Source organism: Chionomys nivalis, chromosome 18 (assembly GCF_950005125.1).
Source record: "Chionomys nivalis chromosome 18, mChiNiv1.1, whole genome shotgun sequence".
NCBI classification, from domain to species: Eukaryota; Metazoa; Chordata; class Mammalia; order Rodentia; family Cricetidae; genus Chionomys; species Chionomys nivalis.
In genome coordinates, this window is record NC_080103.1 from 10652842 (window position 1) to 10669756 (window position 16915).

The 16915-nt window shown below is 48.1% G+C and overlaps 3 non-coding genes across 3 annotated transcripts; all 3 read left to right on the plus strand.

Annotated features, from left to right (window-relative positions):
* The first annotated feature begins 1080 nt into the window (after nt 1-1080).
* Trnae-uuc (transfer RNA glutamic acid (anticodon UUC)) lies at nt 1081-1152 on the plus strand. The gene has a single exon. It is a non-coding gene; the product is annotated as a tRNA-Glu (tRNA).
* Nucleotides 1153-2622: 1470 nt separating this feature from the next.
* Trnah-gug (transfer RNA histidin (anticodon GUG)) lies at nt 2623-2694 on the plus strand. Its single transcript has one exon. It is a non-coding gene; the product is annotated as a tRNA-His (tRNA).
* A 3061-nt stretch (nt 2695-5755) lies between these two features.
* On the plus strand, nt 5756-5829 carry Trnan-guu (transfer RNA asparagine (anticodon GUU)). Its single transcript has one exon. It is a non-coding gene; the product is annotated as a tRNA-Asn (tRNA).
* The last annotated feature ends 11086 nt before the right edge of the window (nt 5830-16915 follow it).

Sequence of the window (16915 nt, forward strand, 5' to 3'; positions counted from 1 at the left end):
CGGGACCAAGGTTCAGCAGCCGGAGCCGTCCCCGCAGCCTGAGATCCAGAAACCCACCTCTCTCACCTCCGCCTAAATGCCTCCAGGCTGACAGGCGTCCGGGGTCTGAAAACCAAGGGGGTCTTCCTCCTGAAGTTCGTTCGCCTGGATCTCACCCTGAGATCTCACAGCTGCGGGGCAGGCTGCCTGGAGCCGCAGAGAAACCAACACGGTGAGAGGAACGAGCCCAATCTGACCCTAGAGTACTTCGGTGCCTGTCCGCTGTGTGATGGAGGTGACAGGGAAGGACAAGGAGCCCCTCCCTGCGTGAGCGTCCCGTGAGCCGGTTCCCACGACAGGAACCAGGAGGACTCCGCTCACCACGTTTCCCGACAGCTTCCCCACCAGGACGCCGAAGGTCAGAGGAAGAGATGTGCCATCCGGGCGCACTTGGTGCGAAGGCTGGAGTGGAGTGGGTGCCATATGCGCTCCCTGTCTGTTGGTTTCAGAGGCAGACCTGTACCCAGTACCCAGGCAGTAAATGGGAGAGACGATGATGATGGCCAGGGACGGGAGGAGCAGGCACAGTGCCTGGCGTCGCCTTAGAAAGTAAGGTTTCGAGACGCGATGGAGCAAGCCGCCAGGTCAGACATGCTGAATCTTTCCCGCCACAGCAAGTGGTCCAGAAGAAGCCTGCTCAGGAGGAAACTGAAGAGACATCCTCGCAAGAGTCTGCCGAGGAGGATTAGGGGACGCCTACAGACGATTTCTACCTCAGCATCAGTTGGATCTTGCGAAGGGAGAAGACACTGCAGTGACCACTTACTCTCTACTGCTGCGGTCTTTCCACTTTCTGCGGGGCGGGGCAGGGGCGGGGTGGGCGAGGGGTGGGGGTGGGGCGGGAAAAATCACATAACCTTGAGGACTATATTAATCACTTTCTTTGTAACCCCTTCACAGTCCCAGGTTTAGTGAAAAACTGTTGTAAACACGGGGGACACAGTTTTAACAATGCAACTTATAATAACAACAACAAAAAAAAAAGGTAAGGTTTCCTCTTCGGAGTTTCCTCAAGGGGGTCAACTTGGTAGGTCGTCCGTATCCCTGGTGGTCTAGTGACTAGGATTCGGCGCTTTCACCGCCGCGGCCCGGGTTCGATTCCCGGTCAGGGAACATCATTTTAGTAGCCTCTTATTCCATGGTTTCTCCTCCAGTCTTTAAACAGCACTTTGGGGACACAAAATCCCCGGTCTTGGCCTCAGAAGACCTCAGAAGTGTTGTCTTTGCTGAGGTTGAAATAAAGGGATTGAGAGAGGGGAAAATGGGATGTTCCAATTTTTCATTTTCAAACAAGAGGAAAACGAAACCTCTGAAACAACAAAAGTTTCTATAACAGTGATTGTTTAATTCCCATAAACTCCCAACTCAGTATCTTTCCGCTTTGGAGTCTTTTCCATTTTACAGATTTGCCCCGGGACATTGGAGAGTAATTCCCACCATCAAGATCTCTGGGTTGGGCTACAGTGGCCCCCTTCCTTTGCCAGTGTCATTTCAAAGTTAGTGTCGTTTCCTCTAAGACCAGGGGAAGGCTGTGTCCTCCTAGAGAAGCCCCCTCTTGTCCCTCAGAACCCGGCACCCACTTGGTCCAGACTCTTAGAGAAGCTTCAGGTAGATGCTGTTTGGATTTCCCCAGGCCCACTTTTCCAATGAGCGTATTTTAGTCACAGTTTCTGTGGCTCTGATGAAACACAATGACCCAAGCAGTTTGTGGGGGGAAGGGTTTGTTTGACTTATACACCCACATCGTGGTCCTTCATTTGAAGGACTCCGGGACAGGTTCTCCTCAGAACAGGAACTTGGAGGCAGGAGCTGCTTACTGGAGGGGAGTTGCTTACTTGGAGGGGAGCTGCTTACTGGCTTGCTCTGTGTGCTTTCTTATAGAACCCAGGACCTCCAGCCCCGGGGTGGCACCACCCACAATGGTCTGAGCTCTTCCCCATCAATCATGAACTAAGAAAATGCCCTACAGGCTACAGCCCAATCTTACGGAAGCATTTCCTTTCCTTAATTGAGGTTCCTTCCTCTCAGATGACTACAGCTCGTGTCATTGACACAAAACTCTCCAGCACGGAGGCTCTGAAGATAATTATAATTAGTTTGCCATCCTAATGGCTTCAGCCGCCCCCACCCTCACCCTGGTCTTTTTGGTGGCTGCTGCTTCCGTCTCCTCCTCTTCCTCCCCCCTCCTTTCTCTTTCCTGACAGTACCCCAGACTCTTGAGGATTACCTTCAATTCTTGCCTTTTCCCTGCACTGGAGTATGGGGTCCACCTGAACTCTGCATTGATTTTACAGTTAGCATCTGTCCGCACCAGGCAACTAAGGCACCGACAGACACGTGCACTCGGTGCCGCTCCCAATGCAGCGGGGAGAAGTCACTTCTGTTTAGGACAGCGAAGCCTCGGAAACCAGCAGAGACCGATCGGGCAGAACTGTATGTATCCCAAGGGGGCGGACAGCTTGCCCCTACCCAGCACTCGTCGAGAACAAACACAGAGAGCAGGGCAGAACCAGGCTGAATGGGACAGAGGCTTGGTCAACAGCACCAGCGCCAATGGGGCAACCATCGCCGGGCGCGTGGCACGCCGTGATCGTATAGTGGTTAGTACTCTGCGTTGTGGCCGCAGCAACCTCGGTTCGAATCCGAGTCACGGCACTATCGTCCTTCTGCCCAGCGATATTTTGCTACAAGCTCACCTGCGCGATTCTGGGATCACTGCGTTTGTGCAGCTCACAACAGACTGTTTCTAGAATTGCCCCCCCCGGGGGGGTCTTCCCAATTAAACGGAACGATACTGAACGCTTTCGAACAGACCTGTGTCTGCATTCTATTATACTGCTGCCTTGTTTTTGACAAACGTTATTCACACCCAGGTCAGGTTACTTTTAGTTACTTTACTACAGCAAGACCATTAGTGACTACTGACCTGTTCATGACCGACTTCCCTCATTTCCCTCTTCCTCTCTCCACCTTCCTTAATACAGGGTCTCACTATTTAGCCCTGATGGACTTGCAAGTAGTTCAGGCTGGACTCAGACTCAACGGAGATCCACTTGCTTCTGCCTCCCAAACGGTGGAACGAAAAGCCTGTGCCACCATGCCTAACCTAAGTCTTATTTCTTGATAGTAGCATGAATATATGGACCATCCTCCTTAATTCTCAAAAAATGTCATGTTACTTTCAAGCGTTTGAACTCCGTTTGTGTTGGTGTACTTATCACGCCTTCATTTGATATCCTTTCTGTTTTGTGGGGTGTGAGGGAGTGTGTGTGTGCGCGCGTGCGCGCGTGTGTGCGTTTACCAGCTTACCAGCACACTGTGCATTCATCAAAAGGCCTGGAGCATGCTAAGTACTTTGTTCACCCTTGAGCTACAGAGTCACCCCTATATCTTTCTCTGTCTTCTATTTGAGTAATGTCGCCCTCTTCTGTCCGGTGCTGGAATGTGGAGTTTCCTCCGTCAGCTCAAGACCCAGGAGAAACAGTGTACATACAGACTTCTGCTCTTGATGAAGGACAACCCATGCTACTTTAAATATACATTCTGTTTTGGGTTTTTTTGTTTTTTTTTTTTTTTGAGACAGGGTTTCTTTTTGTAGCCCTGACTGTCCTGGAACTCACTCTGTAGAGCAGGCTGGCCTTGAATTCAGAAATACACCTCTAGCTCCAGAGTGCTGGGATTAAAGGCGTGCACCATCACCTCTCAGTTAAATAGATCCATGAAGGGAACAAGCACATCGGGGTAGATGCATGGGACTGAAACATTGTATGGGGTGGTGGGGGATTGGGGGTGTCCTGTCAGAACAATAATAAATCACGTGGGTAATAATGAAAAATTTGCCAAAAGATTCAGAAGAATACTTTCCAGCCCTCACAATGTTAGCAAAGGCATGACCAACTGTTCGTAGTTAAGGCTGAATTTACCTAAGGCCTGGGCATCCCCAGGGGAGCCCTCAGACACCGGGAACAAACAGTTGCAGGAGGATTGATAACCCGTACCTGCACTCTAGTTAGAAGAGAGATGATTGGCAAGCGAGAGGACAGGATTCTACCTTAGGGATCACTGACATGCAGCAATAATTGGTGGCTCCTGCCCTGCAAGAGGCTGTGATGTAAAATGTGAGAACCTCCAGCGTTGTCTGGGGGACGTTACTCTCCCTCTTTTTAGTGTCGCACGAGCAGAAGAATCCAGTGACGGTGAAGGGCAGGGCTGGACGGGAACCACTGTGGTCCCTCTGTGCTTCCCACGCAGAGGCTGAGGGAAAGCAAGCAGAGGGCCCTCAGCACAGCAGTTGAAGCCTTGACCATCCCTGGCTCTCTGCCAAACACACCATCAGAAATCCTCGACTCTGAGTCTGCTCTTTAGTAACTCAGAAAAGCAGAAGAGGACCATCGCTTCCCAGGGCCTGTGCCATACCTCCCATCTGCAGCCAGAGCCTACCTGCTTGTCGTAGGTCTGACCTCTGCCACTGTAAGTAACGCTGATACCTGCAGACACCACTGCATGGGACCTTGCCCCTCCCAGATCCCCCATCAATCCCCACAGTGTCCCTATCTGATACGAGTGGCTGTCCAGCTCCTCCCACTTTTGTGGAGTCTCGGGATCTGACCCTGTCTCTTTGGCTCCTCTTATGTCCACTCTGGACGCTCTGTTACCAAACTAGCCCCAGCTGGCCTGTGCCTCACGTTCCCCTCACATTGGTCTTAGGAATGACATCTTTAAGAAATTATGTCCTGCCGGGCGGTGGTGGCGCACGCCTTTAATCCCAGCACTCGGGAGGCAGAGGCAGGCGAATCTCTGAGTTCGAGGCCAGCCTGGTCTAGAAGAGCTAGTTCCAGGACAGGAACCAAAAAAAGCTACAGAGAAACCCTGTCTGGAGTTTTTGTCTTAAAGTCCAGGAGCAACTGTAGGAAACTGTTTCAAATTTTGGTTTGAGACTCCAGAATTTCCTTATCGTTCCTGCACTTAACATGCACCAGACCCGGGCTCGGGACCAGCACACCCCTAGCTGAAAGACAGAAGCCGTTGCTAGGAACAGTTCTTCTGGTTAATTCAAAACAAAATAAAACACCCCTCATAATTTTATTGTCTTCATAACATAAATTGACTTCAACCTGCTCAGCTCAGTTCAAAGAAACCATTCTCTCTGATATGCCCTGGGGCTCCGCCGGGCTCCGCCTCCTCTGGTCTCCGCGGTGCGTAGTCCCCAATCCCACCCCCAGGCCATCCTCGCCACTGTCGGTCCCTCTCCACTCCGGGTCAAGTTCGTCCATCTCACTCCGGTCCGGACTCCCTGAGCACTAGCACCGCACTCGCCGCCTTTTCAACACGTGTCCCGCTGAGGCTCCAGCAGACACCTGAGGTGACCAGTCTTCGCGCATCCATGCTTGGGGTCTGCAAAGTACCGGACCCTAAAGCGCACTTGCGCTCCTTCGCGGAGTCCTGATGGTCGCCCAGACCGCTAGTCCGCCAGCGTGGAGTCCACGGAGGCCACGACCCCCGGGTGACGGCGGGGTCCCAGCGTCCCGGAGTCTCCGGGTTCATAACGTTCGCGCGAGCTCGGGAAGTGGCCGTGGGACACGCGGTGCTCCCGGCCAGTTTGCTTCAGGCCTCCTGTTCGGGATGCTCGGCCGGCCGCAGCACGGTGAGTATCCCACGTGTGGGCGCGGCGGTGACAGCTGACTCACCAAGGCGACCCGTCGTGGTATTGAGCACCGTCTCTGTGGCGCAATCGGTTAGCGCGTTCGGCTGTTAACCGAAAGGTTGGTGGTTCAAGCCCACCCAGGGACGATGGCTTTTAACAAACAACATGCCAACAAAATGAACCCTCTTACATCCTTCTCACACAAACTCGCGAAGCCCACGAAAAGCCGGACCTCTGGTAGTGAAAACAAAAAAGTCAGTTTTTATTTTGGCGAAAACCCTCTCCTGCTGTCTTTGGTTTATGGGTATGGGTAGAGTGGGAATCCTTTCTTAATAAAGGAAAATTACGGACAAGTCACCAAAGCACAGGAAACCAGACCAGATTTTAATAAAACAGGTAAACTACCTTACACCACTGGCTAAAGATACGCTTATGACAAAGGCGACCGCAACGTAATTCGTAATCACAAAATTCTAGAACCGATTTGGAAACACACACACACAAAAAAAAAAAATCACAGAAATGGGCAGGCCGGGTCGTGTTTGGTAAGGAGTCTTGGGACTGGCAGGAAAGGTTTTGGCCTCTGCAAGTGAGCAGCTTTCCCCAGGTGCCCCAGACACCGCGGAGAGGAGGGCGATGGAGGGCTCTCAGGTGCTGGAGAGAAATACTACACCTGCAAGAGTGGCATCGACCTCCGACTTCACAGTTAATGACTGCCCAACCGAGGCACGGACGCCTGCACTCTGTGCCGCTTCCAACCTCAGTGGCATTGGAAAATCACTTCTGCAGGACAGGCCGGTTGAAGGAAACCTCGGAAGCCGGTCCGCGCCGGGCTGAGCTTGACTGAGGCTCAAGCGAACACCTACCACAGTCAGGCGCGTGGCTGGCCGTGATCGTATAGTGGTTAGTACTCTGCGTTGTGGCCGCAGCAAACTCGGTTCGAATCCGATTCACGGCAGTTGTTGTTCTTCCTGTCTGATGTGCTGCTTTCTTGCCCCCAAGTACCCAAGCCAGTCTCCCCAGTCAAACACTATTATTACAGTTTGCCGATTCACGCTGTCTCAGGTGAAATCGCCTTCACTGTCGATCACCCTAAGACCCAGGGCACCATCTTTGAGCAACACCCCTACCTCTGGTTTTGGTCCTGTCAGCATGATGCAGGGTCTGAATGTTCCTATCTGGTATTTTGTCTCAGTAATAACACATTAAGTGGGAAAGCTTGTTTTATACGCCCTGCCCTCCCCTTAATGTGTCCTCCCCCTCCCATTACTAGTGATGGCTCCTGGTAATGGAGTCTCAACTGGCCATCTTCTTCACCAGGCAAGGATTCCAGGGGTAGGACTGGGCTGCATTCAATTTAGTTGTTGGCAAAGGGTGCCCCATGGAAATCTCCAAACCACCCAGGTTGCTGCTAAGACACAGAGCTGCTCTCCAAAACCTGCCAGCAGGTCCATTGCTGAGGTAACATCCACACATGGAACATGGGGAAGTCAAGCTGGGTCATAGAGGAAGCCTGCAACCTATGTTCTAGTATTGGGTGAGGGAGGGTATTCTGTGGGCTATCGAAAGAGAAAAGCAGATGCCAACCAACCCAGTCACAAAACCCTTGACCTACAAAATGTCCTGCCTACAAGATATGAAGGACAATGGTGGCACAGAACTTGTGGGATAGCAAACCAGTGTCTGAACTGACTTAAGGCCACTCCACAAGTAGGAACTCACACCCAAAAAATGCCTGGGTAACCAATAACCAAAGTAGATAGTGGATAGATAGATAGATAGATAGATAGATAGATGATAGCCCAGTTTTAGACAGCCCAGAGACATAGGTCTCTGGGTTTCAACTATTGGGCTATCAACTATCATCTATCTATCTATCTATCTATCTATCTATCTATCTATCTATCTATCTATCATCTATCTATCTATGCACCATCTCTCTCCTTTTTTATAGTCTTGCACAGAAACAGTCTCCACATGAGGTATGTGGCCCCTGATACAGGCTCCTTTTACTCCAGCTAGTCATAAGGATCCTCATAATATTGCTTAGTTAGACTATCAAGAGGGGTAAGCCCCTATCAGGTTCTTCTCGAATTCTGCATTGGATTACACAGTCCTAACCTGCATTGTCAACCTAGATGAAAGGTGAAGAAATCCATTCCAATCACACAGTCAGCGATGCTGGGGCTGGGACCGGAACCTATGTGAGCCCTGCACGGAGGTGTGGCAGCCTAAGACAATTAGCATGCCTGCTTCATGGACCTGTCCCTACAGGTCTCAAGAAACTTCTGTCTTTGGTTGGAGGTGATCCAATCCACTAATAGAGCACATAGGACTGGGAGAATAAATTCAAGGGCAGGGACTGGAGAGATGGCTCATGCATTAAGAGCACTTTTGGCTAAGAAGACACACATGACAGCAAACAAACCCCTTTAATGTGCTTTCCAGGTGGAATCCACTGCCCTCATCTGGCCTCTGTGGGAATTGCATGTACTTGGTGTGCAAAACACCCACAATAGAAATAAGGCACCACAAAATGACCCAACATGTCATGAAGGACATTATTTCTACTGTGTGGTTACCATTTTTGCATATAACTCGCCTTTCAAGAACAACAGAGGCAGATTGCTTTGCATTTCCTGATTTCTTTTGTACATTCCTTTGTTGAATGGTCTCATTTCCTGAGAGGCCAGGAACAATGTAGTTGTGTGATGTCGGATGCCCCTCGTATGTTGTGAATATGTTTTACTAGCATTTGTTAATAAGGAGGCTGATTTGGCCAAGAGTCAGGCAGAATATAGCTTCACAAATCCTAACAGAGATACAGAGAGAAGGAAGGCAGAGTCCAGGAGATGTCATGAAGCCAGAGGATGAATGGGATGTCAGAGAATTAGTGGTAAATCATAGCCATGTGGCAATATACAGCTTATAGAAATGGGTTATGTAAAGTAGGAACTAGTGAGTAATAAGCCTGAGTCATTAGCAAAACAATTATATTTAATATTAAGCTTCAGAGTAATTATGTATAAGCATTCACAGGACCGGGCAGAACACAGAAAAGCTTCCAGCTACAGTTAGTTGTGTTTCCCTTTAGTTTGCTCTGCGTAATGATGTCATGAGCATGTTGTACAGTGTGTGTACCACATTCTACTGAAGCTAAATACATGACCCTGAGGATGCAATATGTCTAGTTTTTCTGTAGACTAGTGGGTATACACGGAGCAGGCCATGCCATCCGTATCCATATCCAAGGTGCCATCTGCCTGTGTCGATCATGGCTGGGAAATCACCGTGCAGCCCAAGTTGCCTGGAACTTGCTGATACAGATCCACGCCTGTGAGTTGTGTGTTTACAGGAGTGTGACAGCTCACCTGACTAAAGATGACTCTTAAGAGTGAAAAGTTGGGGGCTGGAGCGATAGCTCAGATGTTAAGAGCACTGACTGTTCTTCCAGAGGTCCTGAGTTCAATTCCCAGCAACCACATGATGGCTCACAACCATCTGTAATGAGATCTGGTGCCCTCTTCTGGTGTGTATATACATAATAAAAAAGTAACAAAATGAAAAAAAAAAGTGAAAAGTTGGAAATAGCTTTTTATTCATAAAACATTCATTTTATTCAATGGGGGCTTCAAAACAGCGGTCATTAGAAACGGTGTATAGCCTTAGCAAACTATTAAAACAATGGAAATAATAAAAGAAATAAAAATTTACACTAAAATGAAGAAAACCAAAAAACTAATGCACAGATATCCCAAGATATGAATAAAACCAAACCAAAACAATCTAAAACATAACAAAAACAACCAACCAAAAAAATTAATTAAATTTCCCACTTTCCCTTGGAATATTAAGAAAAAGCACATCAATAACATGAGCCATGAAGAAGTGGATTAGTCTCTGTAGTGAATTATCATCAGCAAAACTTGTGTGTGATGTGGGGTCAGTGTCAGCTCTGCATTAGAGAGAGAATCTTGGGCTTTTGGGTGTGGTCTGTCTGGATAACAGTGTGACAGAGTCTTCCTTGTCAGATTCCACATCACATATGAAATCAGCTGCCAAAGCCCGTGACAGTAGCTGACAGAATGACTCTTGCTCACCCAAGATTCTCCCTCCATGTTGTTTTGCCACTTGGTGATGGATGTTCGGCTTTTGAGTAATTTGTGGAGTGTCCTCTGAATCTCAAGCTTATTTCTGATGCAGTCTTTTCTCTGGAAATTGTGAGCCAACAGCGGTTGATCAGATTGTGGCTGAATCCTCTGATGATTGGTTGATATTTGCCTCAATGTTGTGCTCACAGCAGAAAGGGACATGGCTTTTTCAGAGAAGGCCTGGATCCTGGAGTGTAGAATGTCATGCCTTCAAGGTGTCTCTGGTTTCCTCCAGGCTTCTCAATTCTCTTATGAGGTGCTGCCAGAAAAGAAATGGAAATCAGACATAGAAACAGTCTCTCTGGGGCACAGGCAAGAACAAAATCGGGGGGGGGGGGCTGGAGAGCTGGCTCAGAGGTTAAGAGCACTGACTGTTTTTCCACAGGTCCTGAGTTCAATTCCCAGCAACCATATGGTGGCTCATAACCATCTATAATGAGATCTGGCACCCTCTTCTGGGGTGCAGGTACACATGCAGGCAGAACACTACATACATAATAAATAAATAAATCTTAAAAAAAAAAAAGAACAAAATCAGGGCTAGTCACCCCTAGTAAAGAAAAGTCAAGGAAGAAAACCCACACTGTGAACCCCTGGTTGGTGGGAATGGGGCTCCATGGTGGCTCACTTGCCTGGCACATAGCGCTCCTGCTGCAGCAGCTCCATCTGCAGGAGGCTCTCCTCCTGGGCTGTGATCTGTTTCAGTTCATGCTGGAGATGTTCAGACCTGGAGGAGGAAGGCAGCTGGGACACAGGCCTGGTGGGGCCCTGCCATGTCAACTTCTGAGCTCCCACCAGCTAGACAACCCAGCATCACCTTTTAGCTGAGCTTATTCCCTGCTTCCCCAAGGGAAAATCCTGGGCTGGATTTTTTCTCAACATTTAAAAACTGCTATAAGTTGAACTGGAAAATACACTGTTAACAACATATTTTTCCAATAGTCCAAAAACTTTATTATGGAGGAGTATCAATGTCTGAGTCAGATATTCCTGGCTTTGATTGGATCCCAGGTGAATGTGAGCAACCTGTAAAACTACGTCTCCTCTAGTGGAGCCGACACAACACTGCAGAGAAGGCTCTGATTATCCCTACAGCCCAGAAGGTGCATGGGGCTCATTTGTCAACCTCTAGTCTGTTTATGGCTAGAGTAAATCTTCTCACAGGAAACTGATGAACCCTGCAGAGAGCCTGCATCCAACAGGGGTGAGCTGCATTCAAATCAATCAAAGACTAGAAACTTATCTCTAAATGTGATGTTCCTGAAGGAAAATAAACTGGCAGAGGAAACACTGTCCTTCACAATTGACCTCTCGCTTCTCACAGGAGAAGAAAGGGACACAAACCCCAGAAGACCAAAACCAAACATATTGTTTCCTGGACAAAAGTTCCTGGTGATTAGCCAACTTGATACTCTGAGGTATTCTTTCCCTGGATGTGGGTGTGAGCCTTGCCAAATAGACTAAAATCCAAAGAGGTCAGAGACCCCAAAACAGAGGATCCACTAGCCTACAACTGCTTCTGTCAGTCCGTGCTCCTACCTCGTCTGGGACTCCGTGAAGTGATGCTGCAGCTTTCCTGCCGAGTCCCTTAGCTGGGTAACCAGTTCCTTCTGCTTCCTTAGGAATCGAAGGTGTTTCTCCAGTCTTTGATGTTCCTATTCATCAGAAGATTGTGTTCTTAGGGCAGGGTTATCTGCACCCACGTACACATGTGTGCTTGCATGTACACAAACTCAAACAAACACACACACAATCATGTGCATGGATGCTCACATACAAGCACACTGCATTGCATCCTCATGTGTAGTTCCTAGCTAACACTAATGGAAGAAGAGATCACCCGGGATCCTATAAAGAAGAGAGTTAACTTTCATTAGCCCACACCTCCTTACCCCGAATTCCAACCCAGGCACAGGGATGTGGTGATGTGATGAGGATTGTGTACTTTTGCTCTGTTTTGATGAGTTTTCATTCTATTTCTACTTTATATGTGTGGGGGTTTTGCCTGCCTGTGTCTATGCACCACATGCCCGCCTGGTCCCTGGGAGAAGAACACAGTGGGCAGAGCAGTCAATGTAGTGCTTGCCTTGTGCACCCAGGCCACAAATGGTGGATCCCAGGGTTCCTTGATCAGTTATCTAAGCTTGCATACAAGTTTTCCAGTCTGTACTAAAGGCTTAGTTCCATGGTCCAGGACCACTGCCTGATGGTGGACCAGCCCCTTCCTCTCACTCAGTGCTTCTCTGTGGCTCCAAGGAGGGCAGCTTCCTCCAACAGGAACTCTCTAAACCATAAGTTACCTCATATCCGGCCTGATGAGTTCGAGCAATGAGCTCAGAAAACCAGAAAATCTCTACAACCAGGAGTCATAATAAACCTTTCTGCCCAGTAAGATGATTATGTCAGGAATTTCTCTGAGTAACAGAAGGCTGACTGACTCATGGCCAAATGGGTAGGTGTATTACTTCATGCTTAACAATATTCCATGAAGGGCTTGACTTCAGTGAATTTTTACTCATCAATGAAGGGCATTTGAATATTTTCTGGTTTGGGTTGCTCTGAGGAATACTTCTATAATCCGGGTGTCCCCTAGATTCTCTGTGACCCTTAATTCTCATTTTGGGATTACTGCATCATTTAGAGACTGCAATTCAAGTTTCTGAAAAATTATACACAGCTTCTCACAGGGCTTCTCACACAATTTTCCATCCTAGCAATATCTGAGGGTCCTCATTTCTCCCAGCCCCCATCAGGCCAACTTTATCTCAGTGTAAAGAAGCTTGGAATGAAAGCAGCTTTTCAGTGCTGCAGACACAACATGCAGTGAGTGCTTTAGACGATGATGAGCCTATGTGGGCTGCAGTAGACAGCCTGTTCTCACAGCTCAGCATGGCTATGGGACTTCTGCTGGGGGAGACACCTCTGTAGTTCAGCATCTCTTAAATGATAAAATCCAGGCCAAGATAGAAGGGCAAGGTTAACTGAGCCAAGATTAGACAAAGGTGAAAGGAAAATGTCAGCAGGCAATGATGAGGAGAACAAAACAGGATACAGAAGTCGTTAGTGGGCAGTCACCTTTCACCCAGAGCACAGAAGGACACACATCCTCAACTGGGCTTTCCTGCTCTCAGGCACCTTGATTTGCCTCAGCAGCCTCTTTCTCACCTCCATGTCCTGCATTTACTTGGTTTTCTGCAAAGGATTTCTTTGCAGATGAATATTTATGTCTCTACAAACATCTGAAAAACTTTTAGCTTGTATCAGTTTTGTGGTCCTTTGTTCTAGGTAGCTGTGTGGACATGCCAAAAGATGGGAGCTCCATGTGCTCTGTGACTGATGCAAGCTGATGCTAACCAGAGCAGGAACAGTACTTTCTATTATTAACACTGGTCTCTGTCATGCTTAAAGATGTCCATCATTCCATGAGTGGACACACATATAGAGGCTCAAAAACGAATTCTTTTTTTTTTTTTTTTGCTTTTTCGAGACAGGGTTTCTCTGTGGTTTTGGAGCCTGTCCTGGAACTAGCTCTTGTAGACCAGGCTGGTCTCAAACTCACAGAGATCTGCCTGCTTCTGCCTCCCAAGTGCTGGGATTAAAGGCGTGCGCCACCACTGCCCAGTTTCAAACACATATTCTGAAACCCACAAAGATACATAAAAAACACAACACATGCACACACACTTCCTGAACCCAGAAACGCAGAGGAGAAGACCAGAGTGTTGCAGCACTTTCCTGCTGCAGGGGAGGCAGCGGTCCTCAGTGCTGTCTCTCAGTCCTCTTAGACTCAGTCAGGCTTCTGCCCTAGTCTGAACTTCTTTCCCCTTCCAGGAAAGTCCTTCATATCAAGACTCACTGATCTACAAGAGCTAGTTCCAGGACAGGAACCAAAAAGCTACGGAGAAACTCTGTCTCGAAAATAAAAAAAAAAAAAGACTTACTGATCATACAGGTGTGAAAACCTCTGCACACCTGAGCTTGACCACAAATGACCAAGTCCCAAAGGAAGAGGCTGTACATGAAGCCTCCCAATAGCTCTAAGATGACCCATTCCAGTTTCCTAAGGAACCTTACCCAGGCTCCCCCAGAGAAGACCTTGATAGCACTAGAGAATGAGACTGACCAATGGTCATGACCCAACAACTTTGGACCATAACACAGGTCATATAATATGAAAATAGCCTCAGATCAGTCAGTAGGAGCCTAGTGGAGGTCACCACAGTGCTTTTCTGAAATGCAGCACTCTGTACAACTATGAGGGGGATCTGTAATAAGACATAACCATGCGCATGATAGAGTGAGCATCACAATGTCAGCAAAGACATGGACTGCAGGTTCTGTATTGTGAAGCCAATGAGACAAACCAGACATTTCCTGGGAGGTTACCTTAGTTCGGTGAAAGGAAAGATCTACTTTTTATTTTCAAAATAGCTCTGGGGTTTGGATTTTCTATTACAAAACACATTAATTCCAAAATAGTCCTTTGTCTTCCTTACAAAACAAACCAGTTAGCAATAAGATGAGACAGACAAAGATAGGAATCTCTACCTGTAAGGAGACAGGAGATCCAAAGAGCTCTGGCTTGCTGGCTTAAGCAGAACAAAAACATTCTGTTCTAGCAAGCAAATGATCCCCAGGCCCTTGTCCGCATTCACACACTCACTCACTCACTCAAAGCTCTGTGAGTCTCCCTTTGTGGCTCCCAACATATAACCCTTCCTACCGTTACTGACATGTAGGTGTGTGATATGTGATTTACTAATCTCCCTCAATGGACTGTAGCTTCTACCAGAGCAGGATGGTTTGTTTTCTAGTCAGGTTGTTACTTCCAAGAGGTGAACTCCCCAGAAAGGCTTGTGAAGGATCCCAGAAATGAACTCTTAGATGGAATGGAGGTGGTCAGCTGGGTAACTGAGTGGATGGTTACATGACGGTGTACATGTGTGTGTGCGGTTAGATAGGTGGGCAGCTTGCTCCTGCTGCCTCAGCTTACCTGCTGCTGCTTTGTCAAGAGGTCACAGATCTTCTCAAGGGCCTCCTCACAGAGCCTCTTTGTCTCCTCACAGGACTCTTGCAGGAAGATCTGCTCCTGCTGCAGCTTTCTGTTGTCCTCTCTCAACATGGCCACTGTTTCCTTCATCTCTGTCCTTTCCCTCAGAAGCCGACTGTGGAGGGTGCTTAACCATCACAAACAATGATGACCTCCAGTCCACCTCCATCTGCTACTCCTACCTACTAATACCACCATCCCTGCAAGGTCCCATGTCCTCAGACAGCCCCAGACTGCAGCCCACGTTAGCCAGGCCAGTGTCACAAAGATGATGTACCTCTGAAAGCAGGATTCTGCACCCCAACACACACCGGTCCTACACTGATCGTGGTATTAGGAGACCATCATCAGGTATAGAACAAACATGGTCTGAGGGAGGACAGAGGACCCAAGAGGAAATCATTCCACATCTGTGTCCCATAGCAACAGGCTCTGTAAGACCCTGTTAGAGTCCCAGAGTCCATCCATGGTGCAAACCATGTTTTCTATCATGAAGCTCTGGAAGCTCACAGGACAATGTTGGGAGGGGCTCTCAGACTCCTTGCACTTGGGAGAAATCAGTCTGGGAGGACAAGTACAGGGTAAACAAGCTAGAAGCACAGCCCCCACTTTGGTTCAAAGAGAAACAAGTGCAGCAGCTCTCCTTCCCCAGTGCGGGTCCCATCCAATCAGACACTCACCTGTAGGAGTTGGTCTCAGTCAGCTCCTTGCACCTGGAAGAGGCCTCGCTAATTTCCTTGGGGAATTTCTCCAGCTCTGACGTCTCCTTCTGATGATCCATTTTCAGCTCCTCAAGCTCAGAATTCAGCCTGTGGTAGAGCATGGGACCAGGAACAAAGAACCCCATGAACACGGTCATCAGAACCCCATTAATATGTAAATTAAGGCTGTGTTTGAATTATCCTAGTCCACTGGCTGTCATGTCCTGAATCCCAGGTGCTAGGACCTGTTGATGTTATTAGACTTGCTAAGCTGCCCCAGGGCCAGAAAGGCAGAGCATCAGGAGGGAGACAGACAGGGCTACATGAGCTTCCTCGTAGGCCTGGAGGAACAGACTAGCTCTTTTTTTTTTTTTTTTTTTTTTGGTTTTTCGAGACAGGGTTTCTCTGTGGCTTTGGAGCCTGTCCTGGAACTAGCTCTTGTAGACCAGGCTGGTCTCGAACTCACAGAGATCCGCCTGCCTCTGCCTCCCAAGTGCTGGGATTAAAGGCGTGCGCCACCGTGCCACCACCGCCTGGCTCAGACTAGCTCTTTTTAAGATGTCCCAGAAGTTTGTGCTATGGGTCTGGGCCTAACTTAAAACTCTGATGTCGTGTCTCCTGTCTTCAGAAAAGAAATGTTTACTTTATGTTCCCGTTTTAACAATGATGCCAAGAACTCATAATCAGGATTTCCATGGAGGAGACTGTACAGCACAATGACTTTATAAACTCCCCAGGGAATTCCATTCAGTCACCAAGGCGAGCACAAAGAATGAGGGCAGGGATGCTCAAAGTGGGACTCCAGGGCCTCAGCACTATATCACCTGAGACGCTGAGACAGACAAATCCTCAGCCCTGCTACCAATCTCTGACTCACAGGATATGGATGACACACACACACTGTAAGGGAACCCCTCAGATACAGTACAGAACCTACTCAGACACCACAGCACAAAGGAGATTTATTGACTCAGAAGAGCAAACATGGAATTGGAGGGCTGCCTCTGAATCAGGCAAGATCTGAGAGCAAGCAATGGGTGTTTTTTTCAGCAGTGGGTTTTAAGGAGATAAGGAGAAGTCTGTGCTAGGATGAGTTGGTGAGACCTGATTGGACAGCTAAGCCAGAATAGCCAAATAATGAATTTTAACTGCTGGACCTTGGTGTTTGACTTCAGGAATGAGTCAGTGGCAAAATAAGGGTATGAATCTTGGGGACTAATTTTAGGAAGTCAATTTTATGTTTTATCAAGGGAGAGGGAAGTGAAAAGGGTAAAATCTGCCACTGCCATATTGGCAATGTTTGGGCCTATTAGCCCTTCACACACATAAA